The sequence below is a fragment of the Nycticebus coucang genome, chromosome 20 (genome assembly GCF_027406575.1).
Source record: "Nycticebus coucang isolate mNycCou1 chromosome 20, mNycCou1.pri, whole genome shotgun sequence".
In the NCBI taxonomy this organism is placed as follows: domain Eukaryota; kingdom Metazoa; phylum Chordata; class Mammalia; order Primates; family Lorisidae; genus Nycticebus; species Nycticebus coucang.
In genome coordinates this window covers 30,100,731-30,124,300 of record NC_069799.1, presented here as the reverse complement: position 1 = coordinate 30,124,300, position 23,570 = coordinate 30,100,731, and the positions used below count along the sequence as shown (strand labels likewise).

Here is a 23,570-nt window from a genome sequence, read left to right as displayed (position 1 = left end):
CCTGCCTGATAGTGGCAGACAGCAGTGGCCTGGCTGAGGAGACATAGATTTCCTTGTGATTCAGGCAGGTGTAAACCCCTGGAGTATCTGCTCATTGGAGGCAACTGAGTCACAGCCCTGTGGGGTTATCAGTGACTGGGTGTGACAGAGGTGCAAGGTAGGCAAGGAGGAACCAACCTTCCCAGGCTAATCTATTTGCTGGGTGGGTCCTCCTAAACTCACGGACCACCCGGAGCAAGTCATATTTGAGTTGCCAGCAGACCCCTACAATCTAGTTGCCAGAGACTTTTAAACTCTTTCACCTGAGACAGGCGCTGACTGAGACAATAGATTTGGACCTTTTGTACTGAGCCAATCACCCGAGGACTATCCCAGGTGTGCCCTGGGTGTGTGGTTGTAGTAAGGTTTGATTTTCCTTTTCCAATTGTTGCCTGTGGGGGGTGGGGTGACTTAATTGGTGGTATTCCACACAGCTGAGACTTCAACCCAGCGTAACTGTTTCACTAGGATCAGAAAGAGACCAGCTGAAAACTACACAGAGCCACTTAGTCCCACCACACCAAACAGGGCCCCAGTTTCTCAGGCCGTACCACTGTACAGGTTCTTGGCAAAGCTTCAGGGGAAAAGTCAAATGGTGTAAAATAACCATGGGGAGGAATCAGCAGAAAAACTCTGGTAACATGAATAACCAGAGTAGATCAACCACCCTAAAGAAAGATATGGCAGATGTAACTGAATATCCCATTCATAAACAGACGGCCAAGATATCAAAAATCAAATTCAGAATTTGGATTGTAAACAAAATTACTAGAGTGGAGGAAAATTTGAAATTAGAAATTCGAGGAGCAATTCAACAGTTGGAATTACAAATTCGAGGAGAAATTCAAAAGTTGTCTCAAGAATTCAACGAATTGAAAGACAAAACCACCAAAGATTTTGACACATTGGAACAAGAATTTGCGGTCCTCAAAGATATGAAAAATGCAATAGAATCCCTCAGTAACACAGTGGAGCAAGCAGAAGAAAGGATTTGACATTCAAGACAAAGCCTTTGAACACTCCCACACATTCAAAGAAGAAGTGAAATGGAGAGCAAAAATGGATCATTCTCTCAGAGAATGGGATAATTTGAAGAAGGCTAATATCCACCTCATTAAAATCCCAGAAAGTGATGAAATGTCTTCGCACAGCGCAGAGGCTCTTCTCCATGAAATTGTGAAAGACAATTTTCCAGACATGCTAAGAGATTCTGAAATTCGGATAGCAGACAGTTTCAGAACCGCAGCATGACTCAGCCAGAATAAGACATCCCCCAGGTATATCATAATTAACTTCACTAAAGTTAATATGAAGAAGAAGATTCTGAAAGCAGCCAGACGTAAGAAAACCATAACCTACAAAGTGAAGAATATCAAAATGACTGCAGATCTCTCTGCTAAAACTTTTCAAGCCAGAAGAGGGTGGCCATCGACTTTTAATCTCCTAAAACAAAATAACTTTCAACCTTAGATCCAATATCCAGCTAAAGTGAGCTTCACTTATGATGCAGAAATTAAATACTTTAATGACACTCACATGTTGAAGAAATTTGCCATAACCAAACCAGCTCTTCAGGATATTCTCAGACCTATCCTCCATAATGACCAGCTCAATCCTCTACCACAAAAGTAAACTCACTCAGAAACTTTTGATCAAATTCCAACTTCCACAGTGGCGAAAGTATTAAAAATGTCCACTGGACTTTTGAAAAACGCGATATCCAAAATTTTACCAAACTTATCAATATTGTCCATTAATGTGAACGGCTTAAACTGTCCTCTAAAGAGACACAGGTTGGCTGACTGGATACAAAAACTCAGGTAAGATATTTGCTGCATACAAGCATCACATCTTACCTTAAAGGATAAATATAGACTCAGGGTGAAAGGATGGTCGTCCATATTTCAGGCAAGTGGTAATCAGAAAAAAGCAGGTGTTGCAATTCTATTTGCAGATACAATAGGCTTTAAACCAACAAAAGGAAGGGTAAGAATGGCCACTTCATATTTGTTAAGGGTAATACTCAATATGATGAGATTTCAATTATTAATATTAATGCACCCAACTAGAATGCACCTCAATTTATAAGAGAAACTCTAAAAGATATGAGCAATTTGATTTCCTCCAGCTCCAAAATAGTCAGAGATTTTAACACTCCTTTGATAGTTTTAGATAGATCCTCCAATAAGAAGCTGAGCAAAGAAATTTTAGATTTAAACCTAACCATCCAACATTTGGATTTAGCAGACATCTACAGAACATTTCATCCCAAAACTAAATACACATATTTCTCAACAGTCCACAGAACACACTCCAAAATCAATCACATCTTAGGTCACAAGTCTAACCTCAGTAAATTTAAAGGAATAGAAATTATTCCTTGCATCTTCTCGGACCATGATGGAATAAAAGTTGAACTCAGTGACAACGGGAATCTGCATACTCATACAAAAACATGGAAGTTAAATAACCTTATGCTGAATGATAGCTTGGTCATAGATGAGATTAAGAAGGAAATTGACAAATTTTTGGAACAAAATGGCAATAAAGACATGAATTACCAGAACCTCTGGGATACCACAAAGGCAGTCCTAAGAGGGACATGTATAGCACTGCAAGCCTTCCTCAAAAGAACGGAAAGAGAGGCAGTTAACAACATAATGGGACATCTAAAGCACCTGGAAAAGGAAGAACATTCCAACCCCAAACCCAGTAGAAGAAAAGAAATAACCAAAATTAGAGCAGAATTAAATGAAATTGAAAACAAAAAAATTACACAACAGATCTATCAATCAAAAAGTCGGTTTTTTAAAAAGGTCAATAAAATAGATAAAACTTTGGCTAACCTAACCAGGAAAAAAAGAGTAAAATATCTAATTTCATCATCAGACATAATAACAACAGATTCCTCAGAAATTCAAAAAATCTGGCTCAGCACCTGTGGCTCAAGTGGCTAAGGCGCCAGGCACATACACTCGAGCTGGCAGGTTTGAATCCAGGCTGGGCCCTCCAAACAACAACGACAGCTGCAACCAAAAAATAGCTGGGTGTTGTGGTGGGCGCCTGTAGTCCCACCGACTTGGCAGGTGGAGGCAGGACAATCGCTTGAGCCCAGGATTTGGATGTTGCTTTTAGCTGTGATGTCACAGCACTCTTACGCAGGGTGATAGCTTGAGGCTCTGTCTCAAGAAAAAAAAAAGAAATTAAAAAAATCCTGGGTGTCGCCTGTGGCTCTGTTGGTAAGGCACTGGTCCCATATATCGAGGGTGGCAAGTTCAAACCCGGCCCCAGCCAAACTGCAACCAAAAAATAGCCGGCATTGTGGCGGGCGCCTGTAGTCCCAGCTGCTTGGGAGGCTGAGGCAAGACAATCGCTTAAGCCCAGGAGTTGGAGGTTGCTGTGAGCTGTGTGAGGCCACGGTACTCTACCGAGGGCCATAAAGTGAGACACTGTCTCTACAAAAAAAAAAAAAGAAAGAAAGAAATTCAAAAAATCCTTAATGAATATTACAAGAAAGTTTATTTTCACAAGTATGAAAATCTGAAGGAAAGTGACAAATACTTGAAAGCACATCACCTTCCAAGACTTAGCCAGAATCAACTGGAAATGTTGAACAGGCCTATATCAAGTTCGGAAATAGCATCAACCATACAAAATCTCCCTCAAAAGAAAAGCCTGGGACCAGATGGCTTCATGTCAGAATTCTACCAAACCATTAAAAAAGAACTAGTACCTATATTACTCAACCTCTTCCAAAATATAGAAAAAGAAGGAAGACTTCCTAACATGTTCTATGAAGCAAACATCACCCTGATCCCCAAACCAGGAAAAGACACAACAAGAAAAGAAAATTATAGACCAATATCACTAATGAATATAGATGAAAAATATTCGGCAAGATCCTAACAAAAAGAATCCAGCAACACATCAAACAAATTATACATCATGACCAAGTCGGTTTTATCCCAGGCTCTCAAGGCTGGTTCAATATATGTAAATCTATAAATGTAATTCAGCACATAAACAAATTAAAAAACAAAGACCATATGATTCTCTCAATTGTTGCACAAAAAGCTTTTGATAATATCCAGCATCCTTTCGTGATCAGAACACTTAAGAAAATTGGTATAGAAGCGACATTTCTTAAAAGCTGTGTCACATTTCTGACATTTGCATGGTTTCTCTCCAGAATGAACTCTTTGATGTACAGAAAGTGTTGAGTACTGGTTAAAGGCACTGCCACATTCTTGACATTTGTAGGGTTTCTCTCCGGAATGAATTCTTTGATGTACAGTAAGACTTGAATCATGCTTAAATGCTCTGCCACATTTTTGACATTTGTAGGGTTTCTCACCAGAATGAATTCTTTGATGCTTAGTAAGAGCTGAGCTACAGATGTTAACTCTAAACTGTAGGCCAATGAAGGAGTAATGAAAGGAATGACCATATGCCCAACCTGTTTTGTATCAGATTTAAAGATTTTACTTTTTACCTCTCACTTCAGTTAAAACAAGCAGAACTTAAGACCTGGACTCATAACACTCGAGTCATACCCCAGCAGAACCTGACATGCCCTACTTCACATCTGGATGTTGAAAACAGGTTGGTGGCAAAGAAATGTATATAAGAAACATACTTCTCCTCGTAACACTTTTGTTTATAAGTTAGGGACAGGGACAGACATTATGCCTTTTCAATGAGACAAAAAAGTTTGGATTCACTTTGCTAAAAATGCTACCAATGTGCCTCATTTTTGTCTGGCAGAAGGAACTCCTATAAATCAGGTGTATACATCTTGTTTAATAAGAATTTGTACTCCATTAGAAGTGTTCAGAAAATTCACAGTGCTCCATCACAACCACGATGTCACCAGTCAGGATTTGTATGGGTGGGGGCCAACGTGACAGACCAAAAGGTTTGTTTTCTTGCTGCCATAAAACAGTTATACCTGGAGAAGAATGTGTCAAGTTCTCAGGATGCTCTGCCTCCTGTGTCAGTTGAAGTAATAGTTTGCCCCAATGTTGTAAGACAACAACCATATCTTTTTTTTTTTTTTTTTTTTTGTAGAGACAGAGTCTCACTTTATGCCCCATGGTAGAATGCCGTGGCATCACACAGCTCACAGCAACCTCCAGCTCCTGGGCTTAAGCGATTCTCTTGCCTCAGCCTCCCGAGTAGCTGGGACTACAGGTCCCCGCCACAGCACCCGGCTACTTTTTTGTTGCAGTTTGGCTGGGGCTGGGTTTGAACCTGCCACCTTCGGCATATGGGGCCGGCGCCCTACTCACTGAGCCACAGGCGCTGCCCGGCAACAACCATATCTTATACCAATATTCACACATCACTTTGAAGGGATAGATTTTGCTGTGTGGGTAACAGGTTTTTCTTAGGGTCATGTCACTGGAGGACAGTCTTCTCTAGCAAGATTACTTCCGGATGGGATGCACGCAGCTGGAGAGGAGGAAGAACAAGGTGCCGGACTTGTTAGGAAGGAGGATGTTCCTGGCCTGGAGTGCAGGAGCCTAGAGGGGGAAAAGGCTGCAGCACCAGAACCCACCCCGGAGCCCCTTCTGGTGTCCCCAACCCCACCTGTCAGTCAGCTCCAGTCCAGCCCGGGAGGGACCCGCTCTCTCCCGCTCCCGCAGAGCACCCAAAACTGCCTCCCTCGGTTCCTACCCACCTGGTGATCGCCCAGAAGTTGGGAGGGAACGAGGCCTTTCGCCCACATCCCCCTCCAAGGACAGCAGGCCTGGGGAATGGAGGATGCCGACTTCTCCAGCAATATCAGCCTGACCAATAGCTGGGGAAGGGGTTCAACAAGACCATCTCCAAGGCTGTCGTGAGCGTGCAGCAGCAGAGAGCGCAGGTGTCTCGTTCCTCATGGTGGGGGACACTGAGGACCGGTCACTGAGGGGCCCTGTCCCTGAACAGAGGTGGGGCCGGGCGCGGGTGACCTGGGCCAGCAGGGCCAGACCTCGGAAGCAGAAGGCCCCCGGGCAGGGGGCAGGCTGGGAGCCAGCAGTCCAGGGACGTGCAGACCGAGTCCCCGGCCAGCGCCAACGGCTTCCGGACCATCCACAACGTGCTCACGAGCCAGCCCAGTCTCTTTGTGCCGGCCGGGAAGATGGTCACCTTCTGCCCAGACCCGGCCCTGCCCAGCAGCCCGACTGTGGCCAGGACGCCTGGAGGCGGTCGGGCCCCCTCCCCAGGGCCAAGGGTTTTCAGCCCCAGGGCATCACGGTGCAGTTCTCAGGAAACTGGGGCTGCTCAAGGAGAACTCCTGACGTGATGGGACGGGGCCACCTGCTGCTGGGGCCGCTGTGCCAGTAGGGCTGCAGGATGGAGTGGGAGGGCAAAACCAGAAGTGTGAGCATCAACTCGGATTGGTCTCATCCCACACATGAGGAGCTGCGGGGCCGAAAATGGACGTAAGGAGCAAGCAGTTATCTGTGTCCCTCTGCTGTGCCTAGTTGAGGACAGAGCCAACAGGCACCAGGTTCAGTGACCGTCAGGCCAAGCAGGTGGGGAGAGAGTAACGCTCCAAAGACAATCGGGCCTGTGTCTTGTCTTTTTCCTTTCCCCAAGAACTCAGAGAAAGAATAATCTTTAAAACTTTGCCAGGAACAGTAGCACATACCCGTAGTCCCAGCTACTATCGAGGCTGAGGCAGGAGGATCACTTGAGCCCAGGAGTTGGAGGTTGCTGTAAGCTGTGACACCACGACACTCTAGCTTGCTTAACAGAGTGAGACTCTGTCTCGCGAAAAAATAAAATAAAACAATCTGTCACTTTCTCTGATCTGTAAATGCCATGTGATTTTGGATTTGGAAGCAGGGGGGATGGGGTCTGCTCTGTCATTCTCTAATCTGCCTTTTATCCTGAGTACACATCACAGGAAGTTTGGGTCCTTTATACTCAGGATCTTTTCTTTTTCCTAAAAATATAAAAAAGAAGTGCTTGTAAAATTTTTATAATGTTTTAATGTACATTTTTTGTTTTTGAAGGGTACAAAGGATGGTACTTTAGTCCTAGATATCCTTCTGTTTCTTAATAGAATTTGGTTTGCTCAGTTGTTTTATATTGCAAATTGGAATGAAACTTTCAGAATATGATTTTCTATAATTTTGAGTTGTGGGAGTAAAATAGAAGGTCTGAGTTTGGGAAAGGTGGTAATTTTGAGAATCTCTTTGGACGACAAGGTCAGCTTTAGTGGGATGTGTGTATGAGCCTGCGTTGTGTGTATGTATGTACAGGTATGTAATGTGTGCAGGTTCACATATGTTAACGTGTACACAGGTAGTGTGTGTGCACACGCGCATTCATTATAAATAATAAGCTTCTGAAAGCCCTCCTAAGTAGCTGCAGAATGCCAGCACTTCTGTCCTCCACAACATGATGATGATACAAGAAATCGTTACACCCAAGTATGGAAGCCTCTTAAGGACACATCTCCAAGATAGCTTGGTGAACCAAAAGTGCTTTTTCAACAATGTGTCCCCCTGTTTCCAATTCAAGTAATATTCCCAGCTTCCAAATGAGTATGATAGTTGCTTTTATAGGGAAGATGATTTTAACAGATTAATCTTCTTTAATTGATCAACTGATTTTAGTTTTGCATGTTCAAGGTAGCAGGTAAACAGCAGAAAACAAAAGATTATTAAAGATCCTTAATTGGTGACATCCCATGAATAAGATCTCAGGATTAATTTAAAGAGAAATTCCAAAGAGTTAGGCTACACAGTAGGGAAAAAACTGGTTTTTTCCTTGACTATGTCTTACATGCTGAGTTGTACCCACAAGTATTATTATCAAAACTATTTAAGGCTGGAGTCTTAAACTTCTAAAAATAGACAGGAAGGGCAGCTCTGAGCAGTCACACCTCTGTGTTTGTGCTTAAGCCAGCACTGTAACAGAGTCTGTTTCTTTCCCATGGAATATTACTAAAATTCACACTTTGAAATGTGCTGTGGAGTGTTTTTCATAGTATTCATTTTGCCTTATAAGTTACATAAAATGAATGACTATCATTTTTCCCACAGCACTACCCTGGTTAGTGTCTCACCCAGCTCTTGCTCTCATGAATAATAAGAATCTCGTAGATTGGGCAGCGCCTGTCACTCAAGGAGTAGGGCACCAGTCCCATATGCCGGAGGTGGTGGGTTCAAACCCAGCCCTGGCCAGAAAAAAACCAAAAAGAAAAAAAAAAAAAAAGAATCTCGTAGATTCTTGATGATCTTAATTTAAATAGGTGGTTTAATTTTACAACTTTTAAAAGTACTTCCTTTCAATTTTACTCTTGTTTATGTTAAATGTGTTTATAGGATTTATGAGGGCTGTGTCTCCTTTTTATAAAGAGAAATGCCAGACAGTGTTTAATGAAGATCTTGATATACCTGGCAGGATAATACCGTGGCACCCTAGTAGGGGAAGTAGGTCCAGTTTTTAGAGGGTCTCTCCAGTGGAGTGGAGTGAGAGGACCTTTGAACCCTGTTCATTTGTTTGTGGGGCTCCAAGCTGTTCTCATGGGGGAGGGGAGTCCTGTCCACTTGGTGATGGATTTTGTACCTTTTGTTTGTATCCTTGGGGTCGCAGCTCGCCTCAGCGGGGTTGATGTGCGTTCTTCAAACTTCTCTCTTGGTGCAGCTCTAATCCACCATGTTACTTGCTCAATTTCTGTCCTTTAACTCTCCTTCTGGACGGGAGTCTCTGTGGAAAGCTGGCTTCCGTCAGCCATCTTGTCTCCGCCCCCAAAGATCTTGATATAAATGTTTTAAATATTCTGTATCTGTAAGGATTGTTTCTTTTTATTTTATCCTGTGATTTCATTGTGAGGAGGGTGAACTTGACTGCCTATTAATATATTCTCATAATCACATTTATGAAAAATAAATTTAGTTTTATATTGTGTAAAAAAAAAAAAAAGATTTGATTCTTCCATGTGCGAGCTGACAGGGGAAAGTTGAACACAGTATTCCCTGGCAAGGGAACTGGGAGCTCTTTCACAGACAAGACTCTGGAAAAGGAAGAATCAATTTTGGGCGACATCTTCAGCTCCTGATTATCCATCATGGACTAGCACTTCTAAGGTGTTCACTTAGAGGTGCTCACTCAAACACTCATTTTATTCACAGAATCTGATTTTAGCTCAGATGAGGGAATTCCTGGAAAAAGGAAAATCATTTCTATGAGTAGGTTCCAAGAAAAAGCAGTAAGTAGAATTTTGCTTGTTTGGTGCAAGAAACAGACAAACAGGTAATTTATACAGGGCTTTGGTGGCAAGTGGATTTCTCACTGGTGAGAAGATTTTAGCATCCTGCATTCAGAGAACATTGAGGGGTCAGCCTTGGGCAGTATGATGGGGTCAGGGAGGAGAAGAGACAAGTTAGATTCACCTAGAATGCATGGGAAGGTTCTAGAATGAGCATACTTGGATTCACTGTTTTGAGGAATCTCTCACTCACATGATTCCTGCACAGAGTACTGTCTACAAGAGGAGCACAGCTTGACTTTAGAAAAACCAATGGTCTCTGACATTGTACAGAGGTGACATGAAGAAGGACTGTGATGTCTGTGGTAGGGATCCCCTAAGGGCCCATATTGGGTACAGCAAGTGGCCCTGATTACAGTTCCAAATCATCCAGATTAAAGTTCCAAAAAAAATCACCTGCTGTGTTGCCAAAAGAATGGTGACCTCCCTCAATGCTGTCTGAGGTGGTTTATCAAGACATAGATACCCTGGGTGAGGTCACAGCAGATACATTTTCTGCTAATCTATGAGCACCTCTCATAGTTCACTTGGTGCAGGAGCCTGTGATCTCAGCAGTACAGGGCTATGCCATGGCCACCCAGGTGGACTTTTTCTTTTCTGCTGAGGGCTTTACCCTACACTGTCCGATCCTAAGGATCCGGCTATGGGTGAAGAAACACACAGCTTCTCCTAGGAAAGACATGGGCACACCCCATCCCTGGACAGGAGGTCACAGGCTGTCAGTTGATCACATGAGACTTGAGCTGCAGGATTCTTGACCCTCTTCAGCAGAGGATAAAGCTCTATGTGCAAGGACAAAGTCTTCTTCTTCTCATATTTTTCCAGGGGATGAGCTTCACAATTTTGGGCACACACTAAAAAAAAAAAAAATGACAGGAGTAGTGGAGGTCTTAATATAAGAATTTAAACAATATAATCAGAAACTTGAACTGTGAGTTTCCTTGAGGGCTATGACGACTGACAAATTTTATAATCATGTAACATGGTTTATGTTTTTGGATGTTTTATAACAGTCATGCCATTCTTTACAATTAAAAACAGATGAGGGTTTTATTAGTCATGTTTCTGTAAATTAGAAGCAGCAAAGTGAATACATATTGTTATCTTCTTTCTTTGATTCAGAAAACGATGGAGATCTTCACTCTTCTAGTCTCAGCACATGAAGGACTGTAATCCACTAAACTTTGATAGCACTTTATTTTTTTTTTTTTATTGTTGGGGATTCATTGAGGGTACAATAAGCCAGGTTACACTGATTGCAATTGTTAGGTAAAGTCCCTCTTGCAATCATGTCTTGCCCCCATAAAGTGTGATACACACCGAGGCCCCACTCACCTCCCTCCTTCCCTCTTTCTGTTCCCCCCCCCATAACCATAATTGTCATTAATTGTCCTCATATCAAAATTGAGTACATAGGATTCATGCTTCTCAATTCTTGTGATGCTTTACTAAGAATAATGTCTTCCACGTCCATCCTGCCTTTACGAAGGTTGTAAAGTCTCCATTTTTTTTAATGGCTGAATAGTATTCCATGGCATACATATACAACAGCTTGTTAATCCATTCCTGGGTTGGTGGGCATTTAGGCTGTTTCCACATTTTGGCGATTGTAAATTGAGCTGCAATAAACAGTCTAGTACAAGTGTCCTTATGATAAAAGGATTTCTTTCCTTCTGGGTAGATGCCCAGTAATGGGATTGCAGGATCAAATGGGAGGTCTAGCTTGAGTGCTTTGAGGTTTCTCCATACTTCCTTCCAGAAAGGTTGTACTAGCTTGCAGTCCCACCAGCAGTATAAAACTGTTCCCTTCTCTCCACATCCACGCAAGCATCTGCAGTATTGAGATTTTGTGATGTGGGCCATTCTCACTGGGGTTAGATGGTATCTCAGGGTTGTTTTGATTTGCATTTCTCTAATATATAGAGATGATGAACATTTTTTCATGTGTTTGTTAGCCATTCGTCTGTCGTCTTTAGAGAAAGTTCTATTCATGTCTCTTGCCCATTGATATAAGGGATTGTTGGCTTTTTTCATGTGAATTAATTTGAGTTCTCTATAGATCCTAGTTATCAAGCTTTTGTCTGATTGAAAATATGCAAATATCCTTTCCCATTGTGTAGGTTGTCTCTTTGCTTTGGTTATTGTCTCCTTAGCTGTACAGAAGCTTTTCAGTTTAATGAAGTCCCATTTGTTTATTTTTGTTGTTGTTGCAATTGCCATGGCAGTCTTCTTCATGAAGTCTTTCCCCAGGCCAATATCTTCCAGTGTTTTTCCTATGCTTTCTTGGAGGATTTTTATTGTTTCATGCCTTAAGTTTAAGTCCTTTATCCATCTTGAATCAATTTTTGTGAGTGGGGAAAGGTGTGGGTCCAGTTTCAGTCTTTTACATGAAGACATCCAGTTCTCCCAACACCATTAATTGAATAGAGAGTCTTTCCCCCAAGGTATGTTCTTGTTTGCTTTATCAAAGATTAGGTGGTTGTAAAATGTTAGTTTCATTTCTTGGTTTTCAATTCGATTCAAAGTGTCTATGTCTCTGTTTTTCTGCCAGTACCATGCTGTCTTGAGCACTTTGGCTTTGTAGTCCAGACTAAAATCTGGTATGCTGATGCCCCCAGCTTTATTTTCATTACTAAGAACTGCCTTAGCTATACGGGGTTTTTTCTGGTTCCATACAAAACGCAGAATCATTTTTTCCAAATCTTGAAAGTACGATGTTGGTATTTTGATAGGAATGGCATTGAATAGGTAGATTGCTTTGGGAAGTATAGACATTTTAACAATGTTGATTCTTCCCATCCATGAGCATGGTATGTTCTTCCATTTGTTAATATCCTCTGCTATTTCCTTTCTGAGGATTTCATAGTTTTCTTTATAGAGGTCCTTCACCTCCTTCGTTAGGTATACTCCTAGTTATTTCATTTTCTTTGAGACTATGGTGAAGGGAGTTGTGTCCTTAATTAGCTTCTCATCTTGACTGTTATTGGTGTACATAAAGGCTACTAACCTGTGGACATTGATTTTCTATCCTGAAACATTACTGTATTTTTTGATGACTTCTAGGAGTCTTGTGGTTGAGTTTTTGGGGTTCTCTAAGTATAAGATCATGTTGTCAGCAAAGAGGGAGAGTTTGACCTCCTCTGCTCCCATTTGGATTCCCTTTATTTCCTTGTCTTGCCTAATTGTATTGGCTGGAACTTCCAGCACTACGTTGAATAGTAAAGGTGACAGAGGACAACCTTGTCTGGTTCCAGTTCTAAGAGGAAAAGCTTTCAGTTTTACTCCATTCAGTAAAATATTGGCTGTGGTTTGTCATAGATAGCTTCAATCAGTTTTAGAAATGTGCCACCTATGCCTGTACTCTTCAGTGTTCTAATTAGAAAAGGATGCTGGATTTTATCAAATGCTTTTTCTGCATCTATTGAGAGGATCATGTGATCTTTATTTTTGCCTCTGTTAATATGGCGGATAACGTTTATAGACATGCATGTGTTAAACCAGCCTTGCATCCCTGGGATGAAGCCTACTTGATCATGATGAATGACTTTTTTGATGATAAGCTGTAATCTATTGGCTAGGATTTTGTTGAGAATTTTTCCATCTATATTCATGAGTGAGATTGGTCTGAAATTCTCCTTTTTGGTTGGGTCTTTTCCTGGTTTTGGTGTCAGGTTGATGTTTGCTTCATAGAATGTTTTGGGGAAGATTCCTTCTTCCTCAATTTTTTGGAATAATTTCTGCAGTACAGGAATAAGCTCTTCCTTGAAGGTTTGATAGAATTCTGGAGTGAAGTCATCTGGACCAGGGCAGTTTTTGGTTGGAAGATTTTTTATTGTTTCTTTGATCTCAGTGCTTGAAATTGGTCTGTTCAGGAGGTCTATTTCTTCCTGGCTGAGTCTAGGGAGAGGGTGTGATTCCAAATATTGATCCATTTCTTTCACATTGTCAAATTTCTGGGCATAGAGTTTCTGGTAGTATTCAGAGATGATCTCTTGTATCTCTGTGGGATCAGTTGTTATTTCCCCTTTATCATTTCTGATTGAGGTTACTAGAGATTTTACTTTTCTATTCCTCGTTAGTCTGGCCAATGGTTTATCTATTTTATTTATTTTTTCAAAAAGCCAACTCCTTGTTTCATTAATTTTCTGAATGATTCTTTTGTTTTCAATTTCATTGGTCTCTGATTTGATTTTGGATATTTCTTTTCTTCTACTGAGTTTAGGCTTAGATTGTTCTTCTTTTTCCAATTCCATAAGATCTCTTGTGAGATTGTTGATGTGCCTTCTTTCTGTTTTTCGAATGTAGGCATGTAAAGAGATGAACTTTCCTCTCAAAAGTGCTTTTGCAGTATCCCACAGGTTTTGGTAGCTTGTGTCTTCATTGTTGTTATGCTCAAGGAAGTTAATGATTTCCTGTTTTATTTCTTCCTGCACCCATCTGTTATTCAACCGAAGATTCTTTAATTTCCATGCCTTTGGGTGGGGTAGAGCATTTTTTTTAGAGTTGAGTTCCACCTTTAGTGCCTTATGGTCTGAGAAGATACAAGGTAAAATTTCAATTCTTTTGATTCTGTTGATATTTGTTTTGTGTCCCAGGATATGATCAATTTTGGAGAATATTCCATGGGGTGATGAGAAGAATGTATATTCTTTATCTTTGGCATGGAGTGTTCTATATGCGTCGATCAAGCACAGTTGTTCTAGGGTCTCATTTAAGCCTCTTATATCCTTGTTTAATTTCTGTTTAGATGATCTGTCCAGCTGTGTAAGAGGAGTGTTAAGGTCCCCTGTTATTATGGTATTATCAGATATCATATTGCTCAGACTGATTAAGGTCTGTTTCAAGAATCTGGGAGTATTTAAATTGGGTGCATAGATATTTAGAATTGAAATGTCTTCTTGTTGTATTTTTCCCTTGACCAATATAAAGTGACCATCTTTGTCTTTTTTGACTTTAGTTGCTTTAAATCCACATGTATCTGAAAATAAGATTGTAACTCCTCTTTTCTTCTGAATTCCATTTGCCTGAAAAATTTTCTTCCAACCCTTGACTCGGAGCTTTAATTTGTCTTTTGAAGCCAGGTTTGTTTCTTGCAGACAGCAAATGGATGGCTTGTGTTTTTTAATCCAGTCAACCAATCTATGTCTCTTCAGTGGGGAATTCAAGCCATTAACATTTATGGAGATAATTGATAAGTGTGGTAGTATTCCTATTCATCTTACTTTGTGAGAGTCCATTGCTTAGTTTTATCTTTTGCATCAGTGTGGGGGTTAGGTTCTGTCTTTTGATTTCTGAGTTCTTACTTTGCTGCTGATCCATTGTGGTGGTCAGTGTGCAGAACAGGTTGAAGTATTTCCTGTAGAGCTGGTCTTGTTGTGGCGAATTTCCTCAATGTTTGTATATCCGTAAATGATTTGATTTCTCCATCAATTTTGAAGCTTAGCTTAGCAGGGTACAGAATTCTGGGCTGGAAATTGTTCTGTTTAAGTAGATTAAAGGTAGATGACCATTGTCTTCTTGCTTGGAAAGTTTCATTAAAGAAGTCTGCGGTCACTCTGATGGATTTGCCCCTGTAGGTCAACTGGCGCTTACTCCTGGCAGCTTGCAGAATCTTTTCTTTTGTCTTGACTTTGGACAGGTTCATCACAATGTGTCTTGGAGAAGCTCAGTTAGAGTTGAGGCGACCTGGGGTCCGATATCCCTCTGAAAGCAGTGTGTCAGAATCTTTGGTGATATTTGGGAAATCTTCTTTTATAATATTCTCTAGTATGGCTTCCATTCCTCTGGGACATTCTTCTTCCCCTTCTGGAATTCCTATAACTCGTATGTTGGAACGCTTCATAAAGTCCCATAATTCTGACAGTGAACGTTCTGCTTTCTCTCTCTTCTTTTCTGCCTCTTTTACTATCTGAGTTATCTCAAAAACTTTGTCTTCTACCTCTGAAATTCTTTCTTCTGCATGGTCTAACCTGTTGCTGATACTTTCCATTGCATCTTTAAGTTCCCTGATTGACTGTTTCAGTTCCTTCAGCTCTGCTATATCCTTTTTATATTCTTCATATCGTTCATCTCTTATTTGATTTTTTTTTTGAATTTCCTTTTGGTTATTTTCTACTTTATTAGCAGTTTCCTTCATTGTTTCCATCATTTCTTTCATTGTTTTCAACATGTGTATTCTAAATTCCCTTTCTGTCATTCCTAACATTTCTGTATAGGTTCAATCCTCTGCAGTAGCTACCTCATGGTCCCTTGGCGGGGTTGTTCTGGACTGGTTCTTCATGTTGCCTGGAGTTTTCTGCTGATTCTTCCTCATGAGTGATTTCTTTTATCTGTTTCCTTGCCCTAATTTTCCTTTCACTTCCTCTTGCTCTTTAAGTTCTTGTGCTTGTGGACTTAGGGTTACAGGACCAGAAGTGTTAGAAGGTTGAAGAGCAAAAAAGGGATGAAAGAAAGGAGGACCAAGTGATAAGAAAAAAAGAAAAATAGAAAAAGGAGAGGGGGTGGTTTAAAGGAATATTGATAAAAGGAAGAGAGGCACAGAAAGAGGGAGACAGAACAATATAGGTGTACAGTAGGGTACTTTTATACAACCTTAAAAAAAACCACCTTCTGCGGGTGCCCAGTTGGGTGGTTCGCTTGAGGTCAGCAGCTCTTTGCTAACCTGATCAGACACAGTACCCCACCTCCACCAAGTAGAGAGGAAAGACAAAAATGCTATAAATCAAACCAAAACAAGCACACAGAAAACTTTACGGGATAAAATTGGCTGGAAAAACCAAATAATAGTGGTAGAAACACTAACAAAAATGAAGTTCTAATTATTGAAATAGGCAGCAATGGGAAATTATAATTAAACTAAAAAAATTGAGAAAGAAAAAGGATCTGTATGGAAAAGGTTGAACTTAAAAACAAAACAACAATCAACAACATCAAAATAAACAAAAAAAAACAACCAAACAACAAAGAAAAAAAAACACAATCAAAAACAAAGCAGTATGTATATGTTATTGAATATTGTCTGGGCAACACGTGGTCTTCTGGGGTATGAGATGTTAGTCACAGTTCTGATACGACTGGAGGCTGCTAGTTTCTCAAATTCCAGCAGGCAGACACTCTAAATCTCTCTTCAGCCCACTTAAAAGGCACTTTGAACTGTTCACTTGCTGAGCAGAAGCTTTCCCAGGGAAGTGCTTGTCGCTGGAATCACTGCTGAAGTGGCTATCCACTTACCCTGTGTGCCAAAACTGGTCTCCCTCTGCCCCCGAGGGTTAGGGATGCAAGGCGGCTCAGACCCCACTCTTAGGCTACTTGGTCACTGGGTTACCAGCTCCCACCCAATTCCAGCTCTGCTTCCTTGAGGGCGGATCTTGCCGGGGCAGATCGCTCACAATGGCTGCCTGTGACCCAGAGCCAAACACTATTAGCTCTGTCTGGCTCAGCGGCTCAGACTGGGGACCCAGACAAAGGCCAAAGTTCTCCACACTCACGCTCAGGCTCTCCCCAAGGCAGTTCAGCTGAGTGCCAAGTCCAAAGACACCAAAACAGTTCACAGGTAAGGCCTTTCTGGTTTGCAGTCTCGCTGCTACTAAACTTACAGTTGCGGGCGGGTTTAGACGGATTGAACACACGCAACCACTTGCCATTTTTCCACTGTTTTAGTCCTCCTCTTGGGGTCCAGAAGTCTCTTGCTGACTCCCTGTATCCTCTCGGGAGTGATGATAGGCAGATCCCACCAGCCAGAGATGCCTGGAGTCCTATATCCCCAGACTCATGGTGCCCAGATGCAAGGAAGCTGTTACTCAGCTGCCATCTTGCTCCGCCTCCACGATAGCACTTTCTAGTGAGAAATGTTTATACATTTTTGTGCCTTGGCAGATCATCTTGTCATTTACTTTAGATTTTCTTTGCATAAAATTGCAGAAAAGGTGTATTAAATGCTTTTTGATATGCTATACTTTTTTTACTTTGAGACAGAGACTTACTTTGTCGCCCTCGGTAGAGTGCCATGGCGTCACAGCTCACAGCAAACTCAAACTCTTGGGCTTAAGTGATTCCCTTGCCTCAGCCTCCCAAGTAGCCGGGATGACAGGCACCCGCCACAATGCCCAGCTACTTTTGGGTTGTAGTTGTCATTGTTCTTTGGCAGGCCTGGACTGGGTTCAAAAGCACCAGCTTCAGTCTAGGTGGCTGGTGCCCCAGCCACTGACTTATAGGCCCTGATCCTCCTTTATACTTTTAATATTGGTCACTAACAAAAAGAAAAAAATATCCTCTCCTCGTTTAATATTATTTGCCTATTTTCAACTTGTATTTTCTTTTTTTTGTTTGTTTTTTTTTGTTTGTTTTTTTGCAGTTTTTGGCTGGGGCTGGGTTTTAACCCACCACCTCCAGCATATTGGGCTGGTGCCCCACTCCTTTGGGACCGTCCTGATGGATTTTATTTTATTATACGATGCTAAATCTAATATACATTTTGACCTTTGTGTGACATTTGTTGCATTTTTGTTTTTAGATAGACTCTCACTCTGTCACCCTGGCTAGAGTGCCATGGCAGCATAGCTCAACCTCAAATAGTTGACATAGAGCAATCCTCTTTCCTCAGCCTCCTGAGGAGCTGGGACTACAGTTGTCACCAGCACCCTTGGGTAGTTTTTCTATTTTTTTGAGACAGAGTCTCACTATGTCACCCTTGGTAGAGTGCCATGCCATCACAGCTCACAGCCACCTCCAACTCTCTTGGGCTTCAGCGATTCTCCTGCCTCAGCCTCCCAAGTACCTGGGACTACAGATGCCCCCCCACAATACCCAGTTATTTTCTTGTTGCAGTAGCAAATGTTCTTTAGCTGGCCTGGTCGAGGCTCGAACCCACCAGCCTCGGTGCATGTGAGTGGCACCATAACCACTGTGCTATGGGTGCTGAGGTTAGTTTTTCTACTTTTAATAGACACAGGGTCTCACTCTTGCTCTGGGTGGTCTGGAACTCCTGAGCTCAAGAAATCCTCCTGCCATAGCCTCCCAAAGAACTGGGATTACAGGTGAGAGTTACCTGCCTGGCCAGTTTTACTGTATTTCATTGGCATTTTACACTGGGATCATGTAATATTTTATCATATAAATGTACTAAACTTCCATATTATAGAGCATAAGAAAACATTAATGGTTTTGAGTATTTTTAATTTTACATAATTTTGCATTTTATTCAATAAAATTTATTTTTAGTATGTGAAAATGTGTGAATTGCAGGTCAGATTTGTCTTTAATTTTTCATCCCAACCTTGAGCTTCCCAAACCCAGTTCTCACTGTAGTTGTAAAATAGCATTTTATTATTCCAGTAAATGAAAACAATTTAATCATGATAAACTAGAAATCAGTTTAAAACCAGAACAAGTCTTCAAAACAAGTGCCTACATGTGCACTAAAATTTTTAGTTTACCTGTTTCAGTTGTGTTGGGATCTGAATTTTTAACAGTAAGAATTGTTGACCTACAATAGACACTAGTCCTGAGAATTTATGAAATTGGCCTCAGAACTGATCTCAGACTGATAAAAATACATGTCAGTTAACCATAGCTAGGAAAATAGTAAATAAAAGAACAATGGAGAATGATATAATTTATTCTTTAAAAAGTGTGTATTTATAAACTCATGGGAAGCATCCAGAAAATTAACACTGTTAATGGTTTCTTCTATGAATTGCTGGAGGAAAGTAATGATTTTCTCCTCATGTACACCAATATAACTTGACATTTTTATTGTATCAGGACTCTGCTACATACCTCATTCCTGAATATCACAATGGTCACATTTAAAGTACTCCACTTGGAAAACTATGTACTAAAGCCAGTGCCTAATCTACCCTTTAATGCAATTTTGTAAGTCTTTAGTTTTCTCTGAATGTCCATCATAGTTGCCGTTTTATTACCCTTGACATTCAGAATGTCAGTAAAATATATTTTTTAAATAATATTTCTTGCTCAGGCAGTGCCACCAGCTCAGTGGGTAGGGCACCTGTCACATACACCAAGGCTGGCGAGTTCAAACCCAGCCTGGGACAGCTAAAACAGTGACAACTGCAACAAAAACAACAGCAACAGAAAATAGCAGGGCATTGTGACTGGTGCCTGTAGTATCAGCTATTTGGGAAGCTGAGGCAACAGAATCGATTGAGCCCAAGAGTTTGAGGTTCCTGTGAGCCGTGATTACAGGCACTGTACCCAGGGCGACAGCTTGAGGCTCTGTCTCAAAAAAAAAAAAAAAATTGTCCAGCTCATGACTGTAATCCCAGGACTCTGGGAGGCGGAATCAGGTAGATTGCCTGAGTTCATGGGTCCAGACCAGCCTGAGTAACAGCAAGACCCTATCTTGAAAAATAGCCAGGCATTGATGTGGGGGCCAGTAGTTCCAGCTACTTGGGAGGCTGAGGCAAGAGAATGGCTAGAAAATTTCAAGAGATTGAGTTTGCTATGAATCGTGAGGCCAGTGAATTCTACCAAGGGTGACATAGTAAGACACTATCTCACAACGAAAAAAAAAAAGAAGAAGAAACTTCCAAAAGTTTGTTCATTGTTGAGTCAAGCTCTGACATTCTCCCAAGAACACACAAAAACACACAATAATAAAAATAAACAAAATGCAGAAATATACCAACACATGTCAATGAGAACACAACTGTGAGACACTGATAGACCAAGATATGGAACCTTGCTGAGTGGTTTGTACAGGGTTGCCACTGTAAGCGCACAGTGGCAAGTTCACAAACGTAATTCTCAGATCTCAAATAAATTTCTTTATAATTAGAAAAAGATTAAATATTAAGAAAATCACATTTCGAAGACACACCCTCGCCACCATGGCAGTGCTCATTTGGGGCTGGTTCATTCACTGCGTGTTCTGGCTGGGGCTGGGGCTGTGCCTTAGCCAGGTAGTATTTAGTTGTACAATGTTTGGGGATCTATTTGGAGAGGATTATTCCAGTGTGACAAATAATCAGTATGGACAAGGGAAAAAATTAAAGACTAAAGTTTTGGAGCCACCTGCTTCAAGAGAATTCACCAATTTAAGTGGAATCACAAATCAGGGTGGATCCTGTCATCTCCATTCCCTTCTTCCGACACTTCATTTCACACCTGAATTCAGAGCTTTATTTTCTCTTCGTCCAGAAGAGCTTGGTTTGTTTAAAGATAAGGATAATCCGGGTGCAAAGGTTTGAGTTATACCTTTGCAGTGACAGCGCTTATTTGCTCAGCTTCTAGTCCTGGACCAGGAAGCTGCATCCACACACCTCACTGATGGCTGCAAGGAGACCAACAGTGATGTGAGGCAACATGATGGTCTGGCCATGACCTCATCAATCATCTGCAGCATGGAACCATCATTAAACACGTTGTTTGTAAATAGCACAAGAATGGCAGTGAGAAGCAGGTGAATATGCCAGAGTATTTTAGTCATGTTATATCCTAAATTACAATTCCTATAATTAAACCTGTGTGCTATACCACCTGAGATTAAAGTGTTTATTACCAGAAATATTTTACTGCATTTTTACTCTTACTGTACACCTAAGTCATGAAGTATATAGTCTGGAGTTTTCCTTGTGAACTGAAGGAAGCAAATATCTTGAAACTCAATCCTTGATTCAGTACTTTCATACTTGGAAAATGGATTTGGAGGATTTTACAAATAGAAGACTGTAGCCTCAGGAGAGAAGCCAAAGTCTTCATAGTTACAATATTGTCATGAAGGTTAATTAGGGAACTAATAAAAATAAAAAATACTGAGGAATCTTCAAATTAACACAGATATATTATTAAATTTTAGATGTAGTTTATTACTTTCATTTAGAAAGGTCATTTATATGTGTATGCTTAGGTATATTTATTATATCTAAATCGTATGTATTATACACAAAGTTATAAATGCATTTTAATTAGTATCACCTTCAGTTTTTGCTAATGACAGATTACCCATTTAATCTAACTAGAAATTAGAAATCAGAATTAGGTCTCAGCTACTCGGGAGGCTGAGGCAAGAGAATCGCTTAAGCCCAGGAGTTGGAGGTTGTTGTGAGCTGTGTGAGGCCACGGCACTCTACCGAGGGCCATGAAGTGAGACTCTGTCTCTACAAAAAAAAAAGAAATCAGAATTAGATATTAGAAATTTGCTCATGTAAATGTAATAATCTCTGCTTGCCCTACAAATCTTATAAAGCCAGTAGTTTCATCACTGAACAGTAATTCATTAGTAAAAATTGTCTATTCTGGCAATAAGGAAAGTTTCTTTGACTCCATGAGTAAAAAATTAAGTGGTATTTTCTGAACTTGTTACCTCATGTTTTGGAATTATGTATTTTTACTTTTTGGTCCAATAGGCTGTGCAAATAAAGCTTTTTTGGTCAGCTCAGTTTGGAAATACCTAGTAATTCAGATGTTGTCTCTGTCTTTGAGGTACTGTATGACTAACTTAGCTATAATATAATAATTCACAAAATAATTTCAAAACAATGAATATAAGGCACATTATAAATTAAATAAACTTTAAACAAAAAAAAAACAGATTAAAAAGTGTTGTTACCATTTGCTATTTGGGTAACAGATTGACTTTCTTTTTTTTTTTTTTTGTAGAGACAGAGTCTCACTTTATCGCCCTTGGTAGAGTGCCGTGGCCTCACACAGTTCACAGCAACCTCCAACTCCTGGGCTTAAGCGATTCTCTTGCCTCAGCCTCCCGAGTAGCTGGGACTACAGGCACCTGCCACAACGCCGGGCTATTTTTTGGTTGCAGTTTGGCCGGGGCCAAGTTTGATCCCGCCACCCTCGGTATATGGGGCCGGCGCCCTACCGACTGAGCCACAGGCACCACCCCAACAGATTGACTTTCATCTGTATTTGCAGCATTTGTTATTCCACAGCACAAACTTGTGAAAGCCATATATCATAAATTTGTCAATCAAAGGGGCGATGTCAACTAATGCTTCCTGTTTCAGAGGGTGCGAACATTTTTGGTATTAAGTGAATCTCTACTCAGGTAGTCCTGAGGTTTCCTAGGGGGAAGCGCTTCCCAGATAGAGAAATTTACCTGGATGTTGAATTTTTCTGGCCATTACTCCTCATCCTCCAGAAAATAGAGCAACACCTACCAGGTGTGTTCAGGGAGTACCTTCATGGAAAGGCTGTTGTTTTCTAGAGAATCAGTAATCTTGAGTATTTCATATACACAATAATTCTCTTCTCAACAACAGACAAGGAAATCAGGCATCTAAAGGAACTGATGAGTCAACGCTTTTTCTCCAGTCTAGCATGTAAGAGGTTGAAGAAAGAATTTGTGTTCCAGCTGTTCTGTCACTCCTGCTACAGACCCAGATTGTTTAGACAGAGAGGAGAGTGAAGTATTAGGCAATGAGTATGTAGTCCCACTATTTATTAGAAAGCCTTGACCCACAGCTTTCCACAAGTAAAAAAGAGAGGGTAGACTAACCATTGGACTGGGCATCCCTAGAGCCATTGTACCAAATTGCTGCTGTCCATAGAGTCATCATAGTTATGGACCAAGTATTACCTGTGGACAATGTTGTGCCCATCTCAGGTTGCCAGAGTGGGCTGAGATCTGCATTTTCTCAGAGTCCCAAGGTCAGATTCCAGCGGCAGGTGGCATCCTTTAACAAGCATGTACCCAATTTCAACCCTCAATTCCTGAATTTCAGACTTACCTCTGCCTGGGTACCTCTTTCTAGCCTTTGCCTCACCAAGTCCTCTTGGTCACATGACCTCACTGTCTGCCCATAGTTTTACTACTGACCACAGTGAAAGAGCTGCCCATTGATTCAGCCTGAGGAGTCTGCGGTGTCTTCCTGGATCTTTTCAGGGAGTCTGTGAGGAGGTTTAACATGGACCATTTGCCTTCATTTGAGGGGTGGCAAGCTAGAGCTTTAAGCCAAGAACAGATCAAGGCCACAGGTTTATAAAAGAGATACCATTTTTTGGGCGGCACCTGTGGCTCAGTGAGTAGGGCGCCGGCCCCATATGCCAAGGGTGGCGGGTTCAAACCCGGCCCCGGCCAAACTGCAACCAAAAAATAGCCGGGCATTGTGGCAGGCGCCTGTAGTCCCAGCTGCTCGGGAGGCTGAGGCAAGAGAATCGCTTAAGCCCAGGAGTTGGAGGTTGTCGTGAGCCGTGTGACGCCACGGCACTCTACCGAGGGCAATAAAGTGAAACTCTGTCTCTACAAAAAAAAAAAAAAAAAGAGAGAGATACCATTTTTGCAGCA

The 23,570-nt window shown here is 41.2% G+C and overlaps 1 pseudogene; it reads left to right on the top strand.

The window, feature by feature from the left end:
• Nucleotides 1-6,378: 6,378 nt before the first annotated feature.
• Nucleotides 6,379-20,933, top strand: LOC128572553 (ubiquitin carboxyl-terminal hydrolase 40-like; annotated as a pseudogene).
• The last annotated feature ends 2,637 nt before the right edge of the window (nucleotides 20,934-23,570 follow it).